Here is a 6337-nt window from a genome sequence, read left to right as displayed (position 1 = left end):
AACAGCTTTGTTCGTGAGTAATTATCTTGTTTTTAGAAATTTTATATCGACGGTGTGCCTAACTAATAGTAGGAATTTAAAAGTTACATAGACCTAAAAATAAGAAAACAATGAAAAAATGATATTACAGTATTAAATAGTACACAGTCACATAATCTTTCTAACCAGAACAATAATTTCTCTTTGCTCATCTATTCCTTCAGCTGACCCTGGTTGCTATTTGATAATTAAGAATAAAATATTATAGATTTATAGTCCATTTGAATAGGTGTAGATTCCAAATCAATAGATTTGAGCTTGGGATCGTTTGTTCCATATTCTTGTCCCCCTCTCTGTCCCAAAACTCTTGTCTAGACGTACGTGTCCAACAAAGAAAAAAAAAATTGCACCTGCTATATACTATAAGGAAAAGTCTATGAACACAAAAATTTCCAAACACAGAATATAGCAATAAGACATGTATGCGAACATATTCGCATCTTCGCAACTATAATTGCAAACAATCTCACATTAGTGTATTCTGTGCGATACTGTAAACCAACGAAACCGGTGAATTCCCCTCTCTGTCTTCCTCTCTTCCAATTTAGCAACAGACATTTCCACTGCTTGGCATTCTTTCACCCCTTCCACTTCTCTTTGGATTTGTTGCACTACCCCATGTGACTCATAAGCAACTAGATCAAATGCATTGGTTATGGCAGAGTAACAATTACTAAAACGACATTAGAAGAAAAATTATTTGATCTGCGTCTTTATTTGAGTTTATTTCTTAGCTCTGTTTTGGGTTTGGGTGCCTTTCATTTTCATTTTATTGACTGACTCCATATTTGAGATTGCAGACTTGATGTCATGTCGTAGATACAAGATTAGATTTTCTTTTCTTCTTTCTTTCTTTTTTTTTTTTTTTTTTTTTTGTGGTTTGAATTTGGATTTATATTTTTTTGTGTGATTTGGATTTAAATTAGAAAAGAAGAGAGAGAGGGGAAGGAAAGACGGACATGAACTAGAACATAGCACCCATTTGACCTTAAATGAATAAGGATAGTAATTCAAATTTAGATACAATAGTTTAGTAATGAATTTGAAAGTTGAATTAAATAGCTTAATCTTGATGGATTTAAAATCACCATATAAAATTAGTTATTTAAAATCATGCTAAGTATTGCTATTTTAACTCTAACATACATATATACATACATATATATATATATATACACTCATTTTTTGCAACCGATTTCACTCATTACCTATCCATTGAATGGATTTTCTCATTATTATGATTAAGATCTGGTGCCCTAAAACTACCACCATAGAAAAATTCAGGAGTCTTGCAAGCATAGATTCAAATACCTCTTAATGATGCAAAAATCACATGGTATTTTCTAATCATATCTTTAGATAGTATTTATTATTAAGGTCATATGATAAAGGGAAAGTTCAAACATATCCTTACATATTAGAGGACATGCTCAAAATCACCAACTTCAAAAAAAAAAAAAAACAAAACAAAACTATAACATGACTCACACATGACCCTTTTTAACCCACAAGGCCATTCATTACACACAATCCCCTATATCTAGACCATTACTCAACTTCTAACTAAAATTACTCATAACCCATTTCAGTGCTAGAACATTAGCTAACAAATCCATTCAAAATGCCTAAGATACCCTCACAAAACCATAACATTGTCCAAGACAGGGCCACATATTTGACCATAGTCATGAACCTTAGTGTGATAAAATGAACTGTAAAATGTGAGCCTTGTCCTAGCTGAAATTGCTTGGAACTTGAAACTTGCATTCTTGAACCCACCCTTTCCATGAGATGTATAGGGAGCTTTTAGGGTTTCTTTTGCAACGAAATCTTCAATCATCATCGATCCATGGCAACCATTCTTGGCATCTCCAATGGAGAAAGTGAGGTTGTAGAACTTATTTGGGATTGTTCTTACGACTTCGGCAGTGGCACTTTCTCTCCCTCCAACTGGTTCTATCGCGGCGAGTTCGAAGGGGACAGAGAAGTGTCTTGAGTCTATGTATTTGACTGGTTTGAGTGACTCAATGATTCATCCAGGAACTGGTGAAATTAGGTCTTTTTTTTGGGGAAGATGAGGACTCCTGTTGAGAAGTTCTTGAACACTTGTGGACCAATTTCAAATCCACTATTTTTTACTAGTTTACCTGCATGTGGACTAGTTTTACTATGCAACAATGAGTTTGTAGTAGCTACTTTATGTTCAAATCTTTCATACCCGTTGTCTAATGTTTCTAAGGTGAGGTTAGTGATTTTTGGGAAATATTATCAAAGAGATTTTGTGATTAGTCAAATTTTGTTGCATATGGTTGAAGATTTTGACTTATTAGATTAGCATTTTTAACATACTTAGAGGTTCAAAATGGTGAGATGATAAAAAGTGAAGAGTAATATCTTGCAAGCATAAATTGAAATACCTCTTAATGATGCAAAGATAACAAAGTATTTTCTATCATATCTTTAGATAGTATTTATTATTAAATTCATATGATAAGTAGAAAAAGAGATATAGAGAGAGATAGAGAAACAAATAAAAGAAATAAAAGAAGAGTGAATAAATAATATATAAGGACTGTTATATATCATTTATTTTTTTATCACATTGAATCACTGAATTACATAGTAATATATTATTAGTTGTTAGTAATTATGTAATAATCTACTACTATTATAAAGTGTAAAGAGCCTACCATGTTTTCAACTTTTTTCTAAATCTCAATTTTACCCTCTCAAATCTATTATATTTTCTAAAAGTCATGAAGAATCCTATATAAACCAACTGTTCCCTTCTTATTTTCTTATGTCTGTTTTTATATTGATATACATAATATTTACAATACAAATCACTGTGAATAATTTTTGTTAAACTTTAAAATTGTATGCCTTTATTCGAATCTAGACAGAGAAAAGTGCATACATTTTTAAAATATAGATTTGTGTTGCATTTAAAAATTCGTAAGTTATCCTTGTACACTTTCATTTTATTTAAATTATATTTTATGAATTCTAATATTTACATAGTACTTTAATTAACCATGTATGACGTCAAAATTTTAAACAATAACCACTTTTGTTGGTTTTATTTTTTAAATTTGTTTTTCACTTTTTGATTTTTCATGTTTTCTCACTTTTGGTGATTAAAGATATTGAAATTTCTTCATATTTTATATTTAAACTATACTTTTACATAAAAATATAATATCTAATAATTAAAAAGTAAAATATTAGTAAAAAATTTATAAATTTAAACATGTACTGATTTTTTATTATTATATTTTTTTTGTTATTATTATTTAATATTAATAATTTTTTTCTGAAAAGAATACATAACAAATTATTTTCTAAGTGTATTTAGATTAAGTGAACCTAAACCTCAAAGTAAAATTAAAAAATAGAAAAAGTAGTAAATTAAGTGAATCTAAAAAGATAATAAAATGGTTATTAAAAAAATATCAAAGACAAAAAATATGAAAATCAAAAAATTCAAAACAAAAGTTTGAAAAAAAAAATCAAACCAACACTATAAACTTCTCTTTTTTAAAATTTTACTTCACTAATCTCTAATTTTACACAAATTATTCACAAATTCCTTTCAAATTTTATGTGAATTTAATAATCCAATTAAAAAATAATGCATACACACAAAAGTTATAACACTAAACATCTACATTATGACCAACTATTTAATTATGAATAATTAACTTTTAATTGTTACCTATATTATATTATTGTAAAGATTACACATATTACTTTTGTAACATATATATATATCAACGTCTACATACATAAATATAATATATATATATATATATAATTGTAAATTTATATATGTTACTATATTCTTACATTGTCAATCTGTAATACTATATTACCATCAGATACTTTAATTTTATAACATGTATCACTATAGTAATATATAGTTATATTTGCTAGGGACAAATTGCGAAATATAATATTGTTCTCCAATCAACTTATGTTTAATACATATATACATACATGTCATACAATTAAGTGTTCACAATAAACACTTTCAATAACAAACTAAAACTTTGCAAGACATCTCCATCACCACAATAATTATACCTTTTTTTCCCTCATAGAAAAAATCACATTATTGAGAAAAATGGATTTTGAAATTCATAATAATATGATATTGCTTCAAACTCTTACTCATCAAAATATTTTTATTACAATGAGTTATAATGATGAGTAAAAAGAAAAACAAGAAGATGGTGAAATAAAAACTGCAGAAGATCTATTGCAACGTACTCTCTAAGCAACGTTAGACGAGCTGAAGTAGGAATTATCCTATTTATTGTGAAATTCAAGAAAAACAATGTACCTCATGCACACATTTTAGTCAAATTACAAGGAAAAAAAATCAAATGATGCCCAAACAATATCGCAACAACTCAATGATTAGAAAATAAGTACATCAAATAAAAAATTTTGATCAATTTTTGTCATATGCTAATTACTTAGAAATGGCAAAATAAAGTATGTAACTTAATAGTTTCATAAAAGTGACCCTACAAACACTTACAAGTATGGATCTATAAATATCGTGAAACCAATTATGAAATTCATATATCGATGAAATATTAAGCTACAATATCATTCCATTTTAAAAATAAAAAAAAAATTATTTCACATTTTCTACATAAATGAAAATATACTAATGCCTAATGTTATATTTTTCAACATGCAAGATATTCGTGGCACAGGAAACAAGACTCAATAACTCTTGATGTATAAAAATATATTACATATTGATATTAATGCATTCTTACACCAATAGTATGCAAATAATATGCAATAGTGGGTTTAATGAATTTGTATTATGAGATGAACTATTTAACAAAATTGTATAATTGTGCAATTAATTTCATACATTCAATTATATTACAGGTATAAATTATGAAAAATTGAAATGAAAAGTTCATAAAAAAATATTTGTGTAAAACTAAGGGGAATCGAAAAGTTACGCATGCGTAAACAAGAATATCAGCTCGAAAAACTCCTCTGTTTTGTTGCCAGAACTGTTCTGTTTTGCAGTCAAAAAATTAATATGTTTTCACCTCAGCCTCTGCTCTGCTCTGCCATGAAAATGGCACTGCCTGCAAAAAGTAGAGTGACCGGCCGGCCACTGTTTTTGAGGGTCTGCATTGTTACTACATAAATGAAACGGAGCAAAAATAGAGTGTTTCCAGGAGTTGTTTGTCTCTTTTGCCTCCCCCTATCGTGAAACTGATCTAGAGAAGAGTAAGATCGATTCACGAATCATCGATTGGCACAAAGTTGTTGCGTGATGATCTATGAATCAACGAGAATCAAAAAGTTGCGCATGCATGAACAAGAATAACCGCCCAAAAACTCCTCTGTTTTGCTGCCAAAACTGTTCTTTTTTGCAGTCAGAAAATTAATATGTTTTCACCCCAACCTCTACTTTGTTCTGCCATGAAAATGGCACTGCCTACAAAAAGTAGAGTGGCCGGCCGGCCTTGAAAAGTGGTCTGCCGGATAGAAAGGTCGCCAACCTATTACTATTTTTGAGGGTCTTCCCTGCTTCTATAGAAATGAAGCAGAGCAAAAATAGAGTGTTTCCAAGATGTGTTTGTCCCTTTTGCCTCTCCCTATCATGAAATTGATCTATGGAAGAGTAGAATCGATTCACAAATCATCGATTGGCACAAAGTTGTTGCATGATGATCTATGAATCGATTGGACAAGGGTTCAATAAATGAAAATAAAATACCAAAAAAATCTCCTCCCTATCATAGAGTTACCTCAAGAGAAGTGATAGACATCGCTTCTCGAATCATCACTAAAGAGTATGTAATGACTCGAGATGCAATAGGTTCAATTAACGTCCAATTGAACCCAACTTGACCTTATTATCTTCTTTACCACTTTTACCATTTTTATTGGCCTCTTTTAACATTACCTTTCCATTCTTTATTCATTTTTTTCCAAAAATGAGTGTTATGTCCACTAATAAAAAGAAGAGTCAAAGAAGAAGTTGTCTTTAAAAGAGATGTAATGTTTGGTAATGAACCTTCGAAGAAAAGAAGAAGAGAGATTAAATAACACAGAGATGTACGTTAAGAGAAAAGTAAGGAAAAGGTTTTGAGAGATAATAGAGAGTGAGTGTTGAGTGATGTGAGAAATCATAAATAAGAAAAGGTGGGAAACAATACCTAGGGAAGTAGTGGACTCCCTGCAAACCAAATAATCTCTCGCCGATGGAAAACATCTAAACCCATCAAAGTCTCGGCTAACGCCAAACCTATGCAGCTCT

The 6337-nt window shown here is 29.8% G+C and overlaps 1 pseudogene; it reads right to left on the bottom strand.

The window, feature by feature from the left end:
* Positions 1–1148: 1148 nt before the first annotated feature.
* Positions 1149–6002, bottom strand: LOC114320522 (protein TEEBE pseudogene; annotated as a pseudogene).
* Positions 6003–6337: the final 335 nt, after the last annotated feature.

The sequence above is a fragment of the Camellia sinensis genome, chromosome 10 (assembly GCF_055761805.1).
Source record: "Camellia sinensis isolate YWXY chromosome 10, ASM5576180v1, whole genome shotgun sequence".
NCBI lineage: Eukaryota > Viridiplantae > Streptophyta > Magnoliopsida > Ericales > Theaceae > Camellia > Camellia sinensis.
The sequence above is the reverse complement of the archived record's forward strand: the minus strand, read 5'-3'. Positions and strand labels throughout refer to the sequence as shown.